We start from the raw sequence: 18,028 nt of genomic DNA, 5'->3' as shown, positions 1-18,028 counted from the left end.
AAAGAACAGTAGGGAAGTATCCAGCTCAACTCTCTAGGATCTTGTTTTGATCACTCATCAATGTGGCTCCAAAAAATATCCTGTAGTCATGGTCTGTGTTATGTTTTTGATATATAGGTTTCTCTACTTTTGCCCCTACTTTCCACTGGACTCTACATTTAATGGTGAAAGTTTTTGTTTGGTTGGTTGGGTTTTTTTTTTAGGTTTTTGCCAGGCAAATGGGTTTAAGTGGCTTGCCCAAGGCCACACAGCTAGGTAATTATTAAGTGTCTGAGACCGGATTTGAACCCAGGTACTCCTGACTCCAGGGCCAGTGCTTTATCCACTACGCCACCTAACTGCCCTACTACACTACCTAGCCGCCCCACTACGCCACCTAACTGCCCCTGGTGAAAGTTTTAAAAATAAAATTACCAAGCATGTTCCTGGACATTCTTTATCCAGGCTAAATATGACAAATTCTTTTAACCTATCCTCTTATGGATTAAGCCACTCTTCATTCATTGAGACACACTTCCTCATCTATAAAAAGAGGGATTGGATTAGATTGTTACAAAAATTCCTTCTATCATTTTATCCATGATCTATGATACCAGGATCTAGTCAGATCACCCTCCTGTAGGATTTCTCCAGTTTATCCATATTCTTTCTACAAGATCACTCTCAACGTTAGGCAATTCTCTGTGACTTAGCCATGGAATAATAGAACTGCAATGATGTAACTTTCAGCATCGTTTCTCTAAATGCATGCAAAGATCTCAAAAGTGTTTGAGGTTCCTGCTACAGTACATTGGTTACATCTCAAACTTTCCATTCAACAAAACCACCAGATTATTTGTTCTCTTTCCCCCTCAGCTGTTACCACAGGGCAGGTCTGGTTGAGGTTGAGCTAAGCCTTATCTATGCTTGCAGACTTAGGTTTCATGAGGCTGCATGTCAGACATGTACTGAGTGAAGATGGACAAGGCAGTCAGCTAATGCTATGAAGGGGTCCTGAGATGTACTACTTCAGAGATAATTTTTAGGTTAGGTAAAATTATCTATGGTTGTGATTCCCTTCAGTGACTTTCAGTAATAGATTAAAAAATATATCATGGCACCTGGTCCTTGCCAGGTTATATGAAATTTAAGATGCCCTGATCCCCTTAGAGTTCAGAAATGAGGAACCAAAGTTCTTTCATCAGTATAAGAGCTTAAATTGTGGGGTTTGGGTTTTGGGGGTATAAGACAGCAGAACTGGCCACCACATCCTGGGCTAGCCTCTAGTACCAACACCATTTTCTCTTTGCAAAGTTGAGGATGCATAACTCAGGAGAGAGGTGAAGAGTAATCGTAGTACCCCCAATTATTTTCCTGCTTTCCATTGCTGAGTGTTTAGGATCAAGCCTGTGGAGGGAGGAACATTGTTATAAGTTCCTTGGGTGACATGCTGAAGGACAAGGTGCTGCTCGAAGGGGATACAGATCATTCTTTCACACAGCCCCAGACCAGAGTTTCTGCTCAAAATTCTCTTCCTTCTTGTTCTGACTAAAGCAGAATTAGAAATTAGAAGATCAGGGATTTTGATGAGAGCTGTAGACAGGGTCAGTGTGGAATACAGGGAAGACCTCCATAACCTGAGGGTCCTTTACAGGACTGTGTTTGATCTGTGAAATTAAGGTAGAAATGGGTGAGTACTGACACCCTCATCCCAGTGTTCTCTTTCCCATCCTTATGCCAGATCAATCCCAATGTCTACTCCCAAGATAATCAGAGAGCGAAACCAGAGATAATGAATTTAATGGATGGGATGACTCTAGGAAGGTCTTCAGAATTTGATAGTAAAAGAGACAAAGGTTAGAAAACTCCATGGGAATCTACACTCTTTTTCCTTCTTAGATATTCTCTCTAGCCCCACTATATGGGCTATTCCAAGACTTGTGGTCCTCAGTGGAACAAATGGAACCCCTCAGGAACTAGAATTGATTGGGGATTCCAGCTGTGGAAAGATGGAGAGCTCAAATAAGACAAATGTATCCTGGGAGTTGGCCTATGCTCAGGAATGCAGATAAAAGGATAGAAACAAGAAACTACAGCTGCCCCTATGGACTGGGGCTCTTGGAGTCAGAACATCTGGGTCTTAGCATTCACCTCTGTCCAATGAAGGAAATTTTGAGCAATAAATGACCAAAAACCAATGGAAAGAGGGATCAATGATCAGGGAGCTCTTCTGGGAACTCCCAGAACTTACATCTCCTCATCCCACATGTGGAAAAGGTATTCAGCTCTCTATTTTTTACTTCTAGATGAACTTTCCAAACCTCTTTGGCCTGACCTAGCTTAAAGGTGGCCTCAGGGACCTATGTGATGCACCTGTGCTGGGGGGTTCAAAAACTACTAGAATTGCTCTGTACAAGGATGGAGATGAGAAAAACTTGAGAATCATGGATACTACTCAAGATGGAGTCCAGTTCTTCCTGGTTCATGTGGAAATTACAGACACAGATACCATCTTAGCACCAATGGAAGCCTCTAGACACAAAGTAGAGACCCCTTGAAACTTATAGTGAGAGGTAAAAAGATTTAGTACACAAGATACACCAGAGGGTGCCACCAGTCACTCCCTCTCTCAACTCTTGAAAGGAAACAAAACTAAGACCTTGGTTTAAGTCAAGAGATAGAATATAATGGACAAAAGAGACCTTGAGACTTTCTTCCATGCCTTCCCCCATACTTTCTGGAGACTCACACATCTCTGTCTTTGTTTCTGGGATTCATACCTTAATTCCAAGGAACTGACCATGCCCCCCCCCCAGTTTCTGTGAGACCATTGGATGCAGATAGCCCGTCTAAGAGAAATACAAGGACAGTTTCAGCCTTAGAAGAGGGTTCCTTCAGGACAGTTATTTATGAGGATTCTTTTCTCTCCCCAAACCAAAATCAGAGTCCAGTAATACTCTAATCATTGCCTTCAACTCTGTTTCCTTCCTTTTCCTTTTCTTCCTGTCTTCCATTGTTGGATTTCTTCTACTAAGGCTGTATCTCTGCCAATTAGTGTAGCAAGGACAGGATGAAGTAGCATCTTAGAGAATAGAGAAGTGAGTTACCAATGGTTACTCCAATTGCTTCCTGGAGATATTCTCTGACCTTTCCTTTTCCCTTCTCATGTAGTTCTCATCAGGGTCTCTACAAAAAGACAACCTTAGGAAATATGGAGTCTCAGCTCTTCCTTGCTTAGAAATCCTATTCCTGTGTTCCAATATAATGTAGCCAATTTGTCCTTAACTTCCTTGGAGTCCTTTAATGCACCATCATCCTGAGGTCCCCAGAAAGAATTCCCTGTGTAAGTCATCTGGATAGGAAGGGGGAATGATGCTGACTCAGGAATAGGGGATGGTGAAGGGTCTTGCTGGTCCTGGAAGCTAGGGAATGATGGAATCATTCCTCTCTCTCAGACACAAAAATGGAAAGGAGAGATGAAGGGAAACATCAATGAGCTACCTGTCCTCTTCCTCAAAGAACCTGCTTCATTTTTTACCCTAACTTTTCCCCATAGGATCCTTTCCCAGTGTTGGACCACTCCTTATTTACTTCCTTATTAGTTCTTCTCCTCTCTAACAGAGTAATCTGAAGTTGGCCTTCTTCAAATTTTGGAGTTTTAAAAAATATTGTAATAACTCTAATTCAATATTATATATTTTCTTTATAATCCTGAGGAGCACATTCCATGTAACTAAAAGAATAAGACTGATCAGGCATCCACAACCTTTACCAGACATGCTGCCAAAATAATCATGATACACACAAAAAAAAAACAGGGATTCCTTCTTCAAAGTCACACATTGTTTCCTTACTCTTACCCTTCTCCTTCAGGTCCCCATGGTTGAAGACACTCAGGGAGTGACCTACATTTGAACAGGAATAAGAAGTAATCTGACCCTTAGACACCCAAAGAACCCTTCTGCTATGCCACTGTGTCCCTAAACTAATGGTTTTGGCACCTTTTACAAACAAATTCTCTACCTTCTCTGCTATCTCCTCTCCCTCACTCTCATTCTATCTGTTCTCTAATATATCTTCCCAGTTTCCCATCACTAAGGAACCATGATGGAAAATTACTGGGGTCTAGATTTGTGCAAACCAAGTTCATCATTCTACTTGAGGAGCTACATACAAGATCCATACAGAGTAGAAGTGGTGATCATCTCAGTGGGACAGTCATGGGCACTAGAAAGAACATGGACATTTAGGATTGAGTCTTGGTTTTCAGGGAAAATAGACAATCTAAGAGGTAGAATGGAGGCAGGATAACATTCCAGGCATGGGATTAGAAGTCTATTGTGGGGACAGCTAGGTAGCACAGTGGATAGAACAGCAGCCCTGGAGTCAGAAGGACCTGAGTTCAAATCCGGCCTCACGCACTTAATATTATCTAGCTGTGTTGCCTTGGGTAATCCACTTAACCCCATTGCCTTGCTTAAAAAAAAGAAATCTATTGTGTGCAAGGAAAAGCCAGGTGAGTGGAAGTTAGTGATATGGAAGAAGAGGAAAAAGAGAAAGATACTCTGGCACCCCAAATCACTGCTGTCCACAACACATCCCTCAAATAATAGATCCAGATGGGTCCCATATCCTGTGCTTTTTTCCTTAATAATACCTCTTGTGGGGCAGTTAGGTGGCACAGTGGATAAAGCACTGGCTCTGGAGTCAGGAGTACCTGGGTTCAAATCCAGTCTCAGACACTTAATAATTACCTAGCTGTGTGGCCTTGGGAAAGCCACTTAACCCCATTTGCCTTGCAAAAAAAATAATATCTCTTGTATAGGTCTCTTTCTCTCCAATCATGTAGTTGCTCACCTGGGCTTGACTTTTGTGGAATTTTATGGATACCTCATTTGAGTAATAAATCAATTGATAATTGATACCAAATTCTGTCAGGTTAGGCCCATATAGTCCTTGTAAACATGCTTGGGATTTGAAGGAGCTTGTATTTCTCCTCTAATCTAATTTTGAGAGTCTGTACAAATTAGGTCGCTAAGGACTGCTTATAGAAATTGAACCTAATTGAAGTGAAGGATTAGAGATGCAACAAAAGTAGAGTGTCTTGGAATATGGGCTAGATGGAGAAGGCAGGTAGGGACTAAGGAACGAAGAGGCACAGATAGGAAAACATCCTCAAGTCTATCCCAGCTCTTGTATAGAGATGGGCAGATTAGTAACAATTATGTGGCATCCCTTTCAATATCTTTTGTTCATATCTTTTCTAAATGTTTTCTTCCTGGTCACTGGGTACTTCTCTTTGTGTGAAGTTTTAGTTTCTGTTTATTTTGTACTGTGGATTCAAGACAAGATTCTAAGTATTTTAAAAATTATTTTAAATTTAGACATGGACAAAACCCCCAAGTATTTCCACATGCTCAATGGAACATAAAAGCAGATGTTATTTAGAACTGTGAATTTCTGTTTCATTCACTCCCAGATTTGCACACATGGACCCACTTAACTTCTGTAGATTGTATTCAAAAGTATCCTATTGCATTTACTTCTTTTTACATTTTCTTTTCCCCTCTAAAGTCTTAAAAATACGTATATTTATCCAGCTAGCTAGCTAGCTCCCTCACATTAGTGAACATATCTGTGTGCATATATGCATATAAGTGTATGTTTGCATATGTGTGTGTATTCACTTTATTGACCTTCCTCTCATTAACCCCACCTAGATTCATACAATTTCCCAAATTGAAAAACGAAATAGAACCTTAAAACAATTAAGCAGATTTGAATGAAATTAATCCAGGTGGTGATCTTGTCAAAAATATGTTTCTGTACTTTGTGTCTATAATTTTAGTAAAGAGTTGGCAACATGCTTCAGCAGAGGCTGTCTGTATGCAAAGTTGGTTTATGCATTGTTCAGAATTCAGCAGCTTTTCAGTTTTTTTCAATTTACAATATTATTTTCCCTGCATAAGATATTCTCCTGGTTATGGCCCCTTCATTCTCTATTTGTTCATATTATGAAAGGTTTATTGAAATTATCTCATTTGTACTTTTACATGCAGCAGTACCACATCATTTGAATTTACTGTTGGCACAACCATTTCTCAGTTTTTCTAAAGGACAATTCAGGATACCCATTTAGGTTCTTGATCTTTTATTTTAACCCTTTTTGATTCCTTCTTCAAGACTAATAGTGTAGATTTAGTAATGAATATTCTCTCATAACTATTATTCTTTCTCTCAATCCATTCCTACCAAATTCCTTCTTGTTTCCTTATTTTTTATATATTTCTACATGAATTTGTGTATGTGCATATTCTACTCTTATTTCTAAAATTAATATGAAGTTGAGGTTCATCTGATGTCCATTTCTCACTTGACAGCTTAGCTTACTAGCTGTGTGACCCTGGATAAGAAAACATTGCTTGCTTCCCATCCAGGGTCATGTCTGGTTTTACTGATTCATGTCTGGCCTCTGAACTCAGATGGCTCTGGAGGAGAAAGTGAATCTGGTGACTTAGCATAACACCCTCTCACTCATATACAATTCACTTTCTTGACATGATATCATTTCCCTGATGTCATGGTGTTCTTGGATGAAGAAGGACAAACAGCAATTCCCCCACCCATCTTCCCACCCCTTTTTATAATCTTTTCTCTTGAACCCTAAATATTTGCAATAGCTCCGTTGCCTTCTTTACATCTACACCAAAGTATTCCTTCTTCCTTCCTTTACCTTCCTGCTCCTCTAAGCAATAATATAATCCACATTCTTACCTTGCAATTGCTTATTCAATTGTATATAAATTCTTTAAAGACATTAAGCTTCTGAAGACTCACTTCTTTATTCTACATTTGAAGGTCAGCAAGGGCTGACGCAATATGCAGAGTAAAAGGTAGTCATTTTCCACAGTTCTGCTCAGACCTCTTATAAAATGACCAAGAATATATGTTTAACCAAATTCTAAGAAACAAAACCAAGAAAAAGTGACAGTGAGTCATCCTTTCCAGTGCAGGACATCAGAAATGTTAGTACTCCACCATCATTGAGCCCCTTCTAATTGCTCAAGTAAAGTTACCTTTCCACTTTTCTCTGGACTTTTGTGTTCCTATTCAATAGTTATTTCTATTGTTGCTCTTATTGCTTTTATCTTTCAGAAATGCTTGCAAAGACTCTATGTCATTATCCTTCTCCACTACTTTTATTCTTTATGAGCATATGCTCAGCATTTTGTTGTAAATTATTCTGAATTTTGAGGTTACACATTTTTGAATATTTTTTTCAATAATCTATATTCATTTTAAGTCGAAGTACCTGGGTTTTTTCTGACTCTGACTGATTCTTTAATATTTGACGATGCTCTATCAAATGTGTATAACATAGTTTTCCTTTAATGCAAATATAAAATTCCTCTGAATCAGAAATGATTGATGTATTCTTTTTGTTGTTGTTTTTGTTTTTGTTTAATTTTTGCAAGGCAATGGGGTTAAGTAGCTTGCCCAAGGCCACACAGCTAGGTAATTATTAAGTGTCTCAGGCTGGATTTCAACTCAGGTACTCCTGACTCCAAGGCCAGTACTCTATCCACTGTGCCACCTAGCCACCCCCTGATGTATTCTTTTGATATTGACTCTGCCTTCAAATTCTAAGAGATGTGGATCATTTGGATGATTTATTTAAACCTAATGTACAAGATGATTTTTTTGGTCATGCTTCTCAAGAAGTCCAAATATATTTAAAATATTTCTTCTTGATCCTTTGCTCATATGTGCCATTTTCTTATGGGATAGTCTATTTTTGTTAGTTTTTTTATTTAATAATTTTATGGAATAATTAAATTCTATTTCATATGTTTTAGCAAAATTCTTTTAGAAATGTTATTATCCTTTGAATCTTTGCTTACAGTTGTTAAAGGCTTTTTCAAATGATCTCTAGTCTTGATTTATATAATTTTGTTGGTCAGTGTCTTTTTTGGTTTACTTCTCTCTTCTGCTTGAGTTCCTGAGCTAAGACTATGGTCAGTGTCAGGTAACCACATCTTATGGGTGAAGTGGTCAGTTCTGCTTAGATTTACCCATTTTGTTACTGACCTCTACTTTCTAGGTTTAAACTTTTCTGGCTATTTGAGGTTCAAATAACTATATAAGAAGGATCATTTATAAAATATTCTTTCAAATTACTAGTGACATAAGAATACTTGGAAATCTGGGTGAAGTTTTTCACTCATACACTCTGGACACAAAATCTTTAAGTCCTCATGTAGCTCTGACTTCAACGTGGTTGAGATGCTAATCTGCCAATTACAAATATTTTTCAAGCAACTGTGTTCTAGGTCCTTTTCTCAGTTCTGTGAATAAAAGTATGAAAGGAAAAGTTGGACATTTCTCTCAAGAAGTTAAAAATCCAATGTTACGGAAAACATACAAATGAATGTTAAAGGCGTAGCAAAAGGGGAGGTGAGTAAAGAGGACACAAGTACAGTCACACAGTATAGTTCATTCCAGGGATAGAAAAATGATGGCAAATAAGAAATAGCAAGTTTAGTGGTCCCCTTTATTTAATTTTTTGAATTAATTTCTCATTTGATTTTTTGAAAATAATATTGTAATATTTTCAATTACATATGAAGATAGTTTTCAACATTCATTTTAAGATTTTATTCTTATTTATTCTCCCCTCCTACCCCTTTCCTTCCCCTCCCCAAACCAGAAAGTAATACAATATATGTTTTTCATGTACAATCATGTTGAACATCTTTTAATATTAGTCATAAAAAAGAATAAAAATAAAAGTGAAAAATTCTGAAACAGATAAAATAGCAAAAAAAAATTAACTAACCAACTAATTCATGATTTAATAGTTCTTTCTCTGGATGTGGATGAACTTTTACATCACAAGTCCTTTGGAATTGTCTTTGGTCATTATCTTACTGAAAAGAGCAAAATCAGCCATAATCGATTAGCACACATATTAGCACACTATTAACATGTACAATGCTCTCTTGGTTCTGCTCACTTTCCTCAACATCCATTTATGTAGGTCCTTCCAGAGTTTTCTAAAATGCACTTGCTTATTATTTCTTAAAGGACAAAAGTATTTGTTATTTTTATATAGTACAGTTTCTTCCGATATTCCCCAGTTGATGGGTATCCCCTCAAATTCCAGTTCTTTGATACTACAAAAAGAGTGGCTAGACATACTTTTTATGTGTAGGATCCATACTGATCTATTTGGGATACAAACCTAGTAATGGAACACAGGGATGAACAATTTTAAAAATCTTTTACCATATTTGAAAATTGCTTTCCAGAATGATTCTATCAGTTCACAATTTTGCCAACAATGTTGATAATTAGTGTGATAAGGTACACAATTGTTCATCTGGGGCTCAAAACAATATTGTTCAAGACACAAATGTGTCTAAATTGACATTTGAAGGGGATGACTAGGATACAAGAAGAGTTGATGTTAGCTAATGTGATTATCATCATTGTTTCTTTGTGGATTTTTGCTTATTGTGTTTATGCTTAATTTTCTTGGTTACTTTGGTGAGTTGGAAATCTCTCCACATAAAATTATTGCATTTTGAAGCATATAAGGAATTTGATCTGTTACCTGACTTACAGAATTCAGCTTATGAATATAGGAAAAATCTCATGGATGTGGCTTATAATAAGAGATTCACTGAGTGTGGTAATGTAATTCATCCTAGAGAAGCTGCCTGAAGCTAAGGAGAATTCTCTTTTCTTTGTGATAGGCAGGCCGATGTTCATTGGAACAGGTTCACCCTAGAGAGGGACCCATTCCTTAGAAGATATCATGGTTCGGTGGCAACATCCAGGGAGCTCAAACTGCAGGAGTATATCTACAGAGCTGAGCAGTACCAGTCTTTGAATGGAAGGCTAGTTTTGTCTTACTGTTGAATGCTTGTCACTAAACTATACCCTACTAAGGAGTAGACCATCATAAGACATGGTAGGTTTACCATGCTGTAAAAACTATCACCAAAATATCATTGCACTTTTGAATAGACTATCAAGAGATAGATTAGCTTTACCGTATTGTCTCATGTTTGTAACCTACCATACAGATACTTTGTCTGTCATGCTATGGTGCCTCAAAAGCATGGGAAAGATCTCATCCAACAGAACCTAAAAAAAATTTAAAAAATAAAAAGATAAAATTAACCAAATAGAAAAGGATACAAAAAAGCAGACTAAAAATTATAATTGGACAAATAGAAATTAAGGAATCTATGAGATACCAACATTCCATCAAACAAAACCAAAGGACAGAAAAAGATTGAAGACATAAAGTACCTTTTAGGAAAAAGAAAACGAACTGGAAAATAGGTATCAAGGAGATAATTTCCAGATTATTGTTCTGCAAGAACACCTGCAAAATTTATTTCATAAAATTATAATGGAAAATTGTCTCAATATAATAGATAAAGAATACAAAACAGTCCTTGAAAAAATACCTTCAGAGAGAAATCCCAGGATGTAAACTCCAAGGACTATCATAACCCTTCTAAAATACTCAAATAAAGGAAAACATACAACTAGCAGTCAAAAAGAAGCAATTTAAATACTAAGGAAGCCCTATCAGAATTCCTCAGCTTAGATCAGTTTCAAAATCAAAGGATAAGAAGGCCCGGAATATGATATTGTGGAGAGTAAAGGACTTTGGATTAAAGTCAAGAATCTACTACCCAGTAAAATTTATCATATTCTCTCTGGAAAAATATTGGATGGTCCAAAATGACATCATTAAGTTCGAGAAAAGTTTCAGTGCACACCAGTGGCTGATCAGACGAATAAGAGTTCACAATGCCCTACCATAGGCTGAGCACAAATAGTCCAGATGAACACATAGGGTGTTTGCTCTAAACTTAAGTTTCTAACATTTTCTTTGAGATACTTTAATTCTGCCTTGCTCATAGAGCTCAGCTCTTTTACCAATGAGGGCACCCTATACTGGATAGTCCTGTGCCAATGTCTCCCAGGCCTTACAATAAATTCTAAATTTCTTAAAGGTGTCTTAGTACTTTGAATACTTAGAGACACAGTACATAATTAAATAAGAATTTACTTTACTTTACTAGATACATAGAGGTCTGTAACACAATAGGGTCATATGGTGGGAGCAAATTTAGAATGGTTGAACATAAAGAGATTAGGAAGTGATCTTGATTTAATCCATACATTAGTTAATGAAGGTTTTAGTATCATAATTGGGGTGCTAAAGGGACAGTGGGAGTGAGTGTACCCAATACTTTGGTTGAGGAGAACTACCGAGCTATAGCTGGAGTATTATAGAAATGGAGGGAGAGAGATTTCTTAGTGGACAAGAAAACACCATGAAGAGATTTTTCTTGACTTAATGCTTTCACTACAATTTGAGGGAGTAGTTGGGGGGAAGAGGGGTGATGTATAATGATTCATGAAATTATTTGACTTTTCATGATGCTTGGGTTCACAGGGATTGTGTGTCCATGGAGGATATTTAAAAAGGGCATAAGATAAAAGAGTTTGCAAATGATGTGATTCATGACTCTTGAGAAGTATATTACTAATGAGATAGAAAAGGGAAAGGTACTTAGGGAGTATGAGGCAATGCTGCTTATCGAATAATCAATCAGCCTTTAAGAATAGTACTTCTAAGAGATCAGATAAAAAAGTCCATTTTTGACAATGGGATATATGTACATGAGAGGGTTAATACAATAAAAACATTAAAAGAAAGACTATACTGGAAAAAGGCTATGTGTTTGTGCATAAACAACATCAAGTGAAGAGACACAACGAGCTATTAGAGGGAAAGAAGACAGTATGAACAACTAGTAAATACTACTCAATACTAAGGAAACTATAGCAACGCAAGTGTCAACCTCATTTTCCATGTGGAACTCCTTGGAAAGGAAACTATCAAGTTAAGTGAATGTGTCCACAGTACTCAAACCTTTCCCATTTCCTGTGATCGAGGGCACATCATGTGGATGCTGTGGTCCTCACTGATGGAGCACCCAGGTTTTATTAGTATTAGACCAGATGAACACAATGAGCAGAGAATTATTCCATACTTTGTTTCATCTCAACCTCAGAGGCTGCAATGAGGGCACCATCAACTACAAACAAGATCATGCACTATTAATCACTTCACTTTGGTCTTGGCTTGTAGGCTTTTCAAGTTAAAGAATTTTCCATCTGTGTGGTAGCTGACTTGGAGGTCATGCTCATCCTCAGTGAAGGCTTTTGGTGTCTGAAAACATTGTGCTAAAAAGTATGGGAGCAAGGACATGTCCTTGTTTTCCTGCAATGAAGACTGGGAAATCTCAAGAGTATTGTCCTCTAGCCAGAACATGGATATGCACATCATCATGAAACTGTTGTTCAATTCTAATGAACTTCTCTGGGAAACCAAATTTTGACATGATTTTCCATAAATCCTCATGACTGATGGTATCCAGGACTATGGTCAGCTCTGAAAATAGTATATACAGACCTCTGTTCTTTTCCTGGCATTTTTCCTGGAGTTGTCAGGAAGAAAACACCATGGAGATTGTTTTTGGATGCTTTCTGAAGCCAAATGGTTCTCAGGGAGGGGACCATCTTCCAGATGAAGGATCATTCTATTGAGAAAGACTCAGGCAAGAATCTTACCAGAAATGACCAAAAGAGAAATGACCCTATGATTATCACAAAATAAACTATTCCCTTTACCTTCATTTAGATTGACAATGGAGGAATCCTTGAATTCTTGGGGGATAGCTTCTTCATGTCATTTAACCCAGAAAAGTTCAGTCAGTTTTTTTGTACAAGCAATGGACCCCACTTTTGAAATCTCAGGAGGCATAGAACCAGCACCAAGTGCTTTGCCACTTCAAATTAGCCTCTTTTTCAATTGAAACTTCAGCTAGTGCGGGTAAGAGGAGGTATTAGAAAGACACTCAAACTGAAGGTCTACAAAGTCATTGTGTTGACCCCATTGCTATATGCCTGAGAAACCTAGACTTATCTACCAATGCCATGTCAGGAAACTGAATCACTTCCATTTAAACTTTTGTAGGAAGATCTGAAGATCACCTGGCATGAGAAGATACCAGATACTGAGTTCCTTTCTCAAGCTAAACTGCCTATCATTCCAACATACTACAAAGAGAGCAAGTACAATGGGGTGGACATGTTGTTAGAATGCCAGATGTGCACTTTCCAAAAAACTATTTTATGAAGAACTCACAAGAGGTAAGTGCTCACAAGGGGGGGGGGGGGGTTAGAATAAGTGATGCTGAGACACTCTGAAGGTCTCTATTAAGAATTTTAGAAATGATTGTATAGCTTGGGAGACACCAGCACAGGACCATCCAGCATGGCATGCCCTCATTGTTGAGGGGGATTTACTCTATGAGGAAATTAGAATTGAAGCATCTCCAAAGAAATATGAATACCCAGGTGTTCACATGTACTATTTATACACAACCTGTGGTTCAGCAATCCAAGCTCTGATCAGTCACAATCAGACACACTGTCATTTGTCTCAAACAGAATGATATCATTTTACTTTTCTTCAATAAAAAATGCCAGAGAGGGAATAATATGTGTTTTCAATTGACTTTAAGAATCTATCCTATCCCAAAGGGAAGTGGGGGTGGGAAAGGGAAAAAAAGGGAAGAATTTAAAATTCTAAAGTAAACTTAAAGCTAAAATTTGAAAGAATAGTTAAAAGGGGAAAGTGAGCAAAATGTTAGTGAGGAGAAATAAAAGGAACGGAAAGAGAAAAGTACCCAGGGGAAAAGATTGCATGGAGGGCATTACAGAATTAACAAACTTAACAGCAAATATGAATGAGACAAACTCTTCCATAAAACAGAAACAGATAGCAGAATGGATTAAAAACCAGAATCCTAGAATATGTTGTTTAGCAGAAATCCATTTAAAGCAGAAAGATACAAACAGGGTAAAGATAAAAGATCTAAGCAAAAGATAGGCTTCAGTGGAGGTAAAAAACAAATCAGTGATAGTGATCCTGGTTTCAGACAAAGCAAAACCACAAATAGATCTCATTAAAAGGGATAAGGAAGGATAGTGCTTCTCAAAAGGCATCATAGGTATAGTGTCATAATATCCAAGTATTTAGAAGAGAAGCTGAATGAAATACAAGGAGACATAGATAATACAACTATAGTAGTGGGAGATCTCAACTACCCTCTCTTGGAAATGGATAAAGCAAACTACAAAATGAAGAAGAGAATTAAGAAGGTAAATAAAATCTTAAGAAACTTAGATATGATAAACCTCTGGAGAAAAAGAAATGTGGATAGGAAAGAATAGACTTTTTATATACTACATGGCATCTATAATGAAATTGATCATGTGCTAAGCCATATAAAACATATAATCAAATCCTGAAACAAAAAAACATTGAATACATACTTTTTAGATGATGATACAGTAAAAATTACATATAATAAAGGGACAGGAAAAGATAAATCATAAATTAATTGGAAAATTAATAACTTAATTTAAAAGAATGAGTGGATCAAACAACAAATCAGACAAAAAAATCAGTCATTTCATCAAAGAAAATGATAACACTGAGACACTGTGCCAAAATTTATGGGATGCACTCAAAGCAGTTTTAGGGGAAATTTTTTATTTCTAAACGATTATTATAAAAAAATCTAGAAAGAGAGATCATTGAATTAGGTATGTTACTAAAACCCTAGGGAAAAATTAAATATACCCAATTAAATTCCAAATTAGAAATTCTGAAGCAGGCAGCTAGGAGATGTAGTGGATATGGCACTGCCCTTAGAATCAAGAGGATTGGAAATCAAATCCAGCCTCAGACACTTACTTGCTGTGTGAACTAGGGCAAGTTACCTTGATTGCCCCACATCTAGGACCATCTCCAGGCATCCTGAACATCAAATCCAGCCACTGGAGGAGAAATTGAGGCTGGTGACTTAGCACAGCCCCGCCCCCCTTTCCAATCCAACTCGTATGCTTGTCATTGCATCACCTCCCCATCACCTCCCCCTCACCTTGTCTTCTTCAAAAATGACAGACAAAGATTATTTTTTTCTAGAAATTATGTAAATTAAAGGAGAGATTAATACAATTGAAAGCAAAAAAACCAATCTAATAAAAATAAGAGATGTTACTTAGAAAAAAAGACAAACTTTTGGTTAATTTGATTTTAAAAAAGAAAGAAGAGAATCTAATTATCAAAATGAAAAATAAAAAGGATGAACTCATCACTAATGAGGAAGAAATTAAAGAGGTAATTTTTGAGCTATTTTGCCCAACTGTATGTCAAAAAATTTGATAGCCTGAGAGAAATGGATAATGATTTACAAAAATAAATATACCCAGATTAGCAGAAAAGGAAATAAAAGTCTTAAATAATCACATTTCAGAAAAAAGAAACTGAATAATACATCAATAAACTCCCTAAGAAAAAGTCTCATATACAGATGGATTTATAAGTGAATTGTACCTAAATTTTAAGGAAAAATTAATGCCTATTCTACATAAACTATTTTTAAAAATAGGAGAAGTCCTGCCAAATTCCTTTTGTGACACCAATACAGTGCTGATATCTAAACCAGGAAGAGCTGAAACAAAGAAAATTTTAGACCATTTTATTTAATGAATATTGATGCAAAAATCATAAATAAAGTTTAGTGAGGAGACTGTAGTCTCTCTAAGTTATTAAGGGCATAATACACCATGTTAAGGCAAAATTTATACCAGGGAGGCAGGGATGGATCAATATTAGAAAATCACTCATTATAATTGGACACATCAGTAACAAAACCAAGAAATCTGCATTATCTCAATAGATGCTGAAAAAGCCTTTGACAAAATGCAACAACCATTATTGAGAACAAGTGGGAATGTTGGAATAAATGGAATTTTCATTAAACTAATAAGCAGTAACTATGTAAAAGTATAAGGAAATATTATATGTAATGGGATTAAACCAGGAGCATTTCCACTAAGATAAGGGATGAAACAAGAGTGCCTGTTATCACCATTACTTTCAATGGAACTTTAGAAATATTTGCTTTAGCATTAAAAGAAGAAAAATAAATTGAATGAAATAGAATTGACAATGAAGATGAAAAATTTCATTTTTTGCAGATGATATGATACTTAAAGAAACCTAGAAAATCATCTAAAACACTACTTGAAACAATTAACAACTTCAGCAAAGTAGCAGGATATAAAATAAACCACATAAATCATCAGTATTGCTATATATGAATAGTAAAATCCAAGGGTAAGAGATAAAAAAGGGAAATTCCATTTAATGTCACTGCAGACAGCATAAACTATTTGGGAATCTACCTCTCAAGACAAAACCAGAAATGGTGTGAATACAAGTACAAAACACTAATCATAAGGGCAGTTAAGTGGCACAGTGGATAGAGCATCGGCCCTGGAGTCAGGAGTACCAAAGTTCAAATCTGGGCTCAGATACTTAATAATTACCTAGTTATGTGACCTTGGGCAAGCCATTTAACCCCATTTGCCTTGCAAAAAACAAAAAATACACACTATTCATATGAATAAATTTAGATCTAAACACTGTTAATATGTCAAATACTTATATTTAGGTAAAGCTAATATAATAAAGTGTCATTTCTATGCAAATTAAATTATTTAATTAGTGGCATGCAATTCAGAATACCAAATAATTATTTTCTGAGCTGGACAAAATAGTAACAAAATTCATTTGGATCAACTCAATATTGAGAATATCAAGGGAACTGATGAAAATATATCCAGAAGAAATCATAAAAAATGGGAAAATTCCCACATGTTCCAAAACATTCATAGCAACTCACTTTGTACTGACAAAGAATTGCAAATTTAGGGGGTGTCCAGCAACTGGGGAATGGATGAACAAGTTATGGTATATGAATATTATGAAGTGCTATTGTTCTCTAAGAAACGATGGAAGTTGAGATTCTAGGGAAGCCTGGAACAAATTGCAGGGACGAATGGTAAGCAAAGGGAGCCGAACCAGGAGAACATTGCATAAAACATTAACAACAACATTGTGAGTTGATCAACTTTGATGGATGCAGCTCCTCTCATCAGTTAAGAGAACTAGGAAAAACCCTATGGTCAAAACCATTCACATCCAGAGGGGAAAAAACCCACAAAACAAAACAATCAAAAAATTACAGAATATGAATGAACACTCTGCTATGTTTTTTAAAAAATTATCTTATATATAGCTTTCCTATCCCATGATTTTCCTTCTTTTCCTTTAGTTACAATTCCTCATATAAAAAAGAACTAATATGTAAACATGTTAAACTGAAATGTAAGGAGAAAGGGGTGGGAACAGAAGATGGAAGAAAATTACATAAACATGCATTTAATTGAATGTTGAAATAATTCATATCATATACTTGGAAAAATAAAATAAAGTACCAGCAAAAAAAGTGTGTCACATAGGTTGAGAGAGGATTTCAATCCATTGCAGGTCCCACAAACTTGGTCCCAGCAAATCTAGTACAAGTCTTGTAAAGGACTAATCAGCAGCTTCAGCAACTGCTTTTGGCAATCACAGCCCAGATATGGTAACAGGATCAAACAATAGGTCCAAAGGAAATTTTTGGGATTCATTTTGCTAGTACTAAAACAGGACTATATGTCTTGTCAGTGCTCAGATCCTGGTAACGGATGAAGCAGTAGTATGCAAGACCTTGTTGTCAAAGGGGAGCAGGCACCCTCATCACATTTCCAGGATAGCAAAGAGTGTTTGTGGTCAAAGCACAAGCCAAGAGAATGGTAAAAACCTCTTCTTAAATTATAACAAACTTGGAAGAACTGAAAATATATCTCCCCAGAAATCCCTGAAAAAAAAACTGCAACAAAACTCAGAAACTTGGAAAATGTTCCCTCTAGCCTGAAAGCAAAGTCTGACTTTAACAAAGAGTGAAAATCAAGCCATAGTCTGGGACTATGAGCAAATAGCCTAAAAAAAAAAAAAAAAAAAAAAAAAAACCTTTCTGTTATAAATAAGTACTATGGT

The 18,028-nt window shown here is 36.4% G+C and overlaps 1 protein-coding gene across 1 annotated transcript in view; it reads right to left on the bottom strand.

Annotated features, from left to right (window-relative positions):
- The window catches only part of LOC141509174 (uncharacterized), a 1,085,709-nt gene that overhangs the window by 320,157 nt on the left and 747,524 nt on the right, over positions 1-18,028 (bottom strand). The window lies entirely within an intron of this gene.

Source organism: Macrotis lagotis, chromosome 1 (assembly GCF_037893015.1).
Source record: "Macrotis lagotis isolate mMagLag1 chromosome 1, bilby.v1.9.chrom.fasta, whole genome shotgun sequence".
NCBI lineage: Eukaryota > Metazoa > Chordata > Mammalia > Peramelemorphia > Peramelidae > Macrotis > Macrotis lagotis.
Note: the sequence above shows the minus strand (reverse complement) of the source record. Positions and strands in the feature narration are given on the sequence as shown.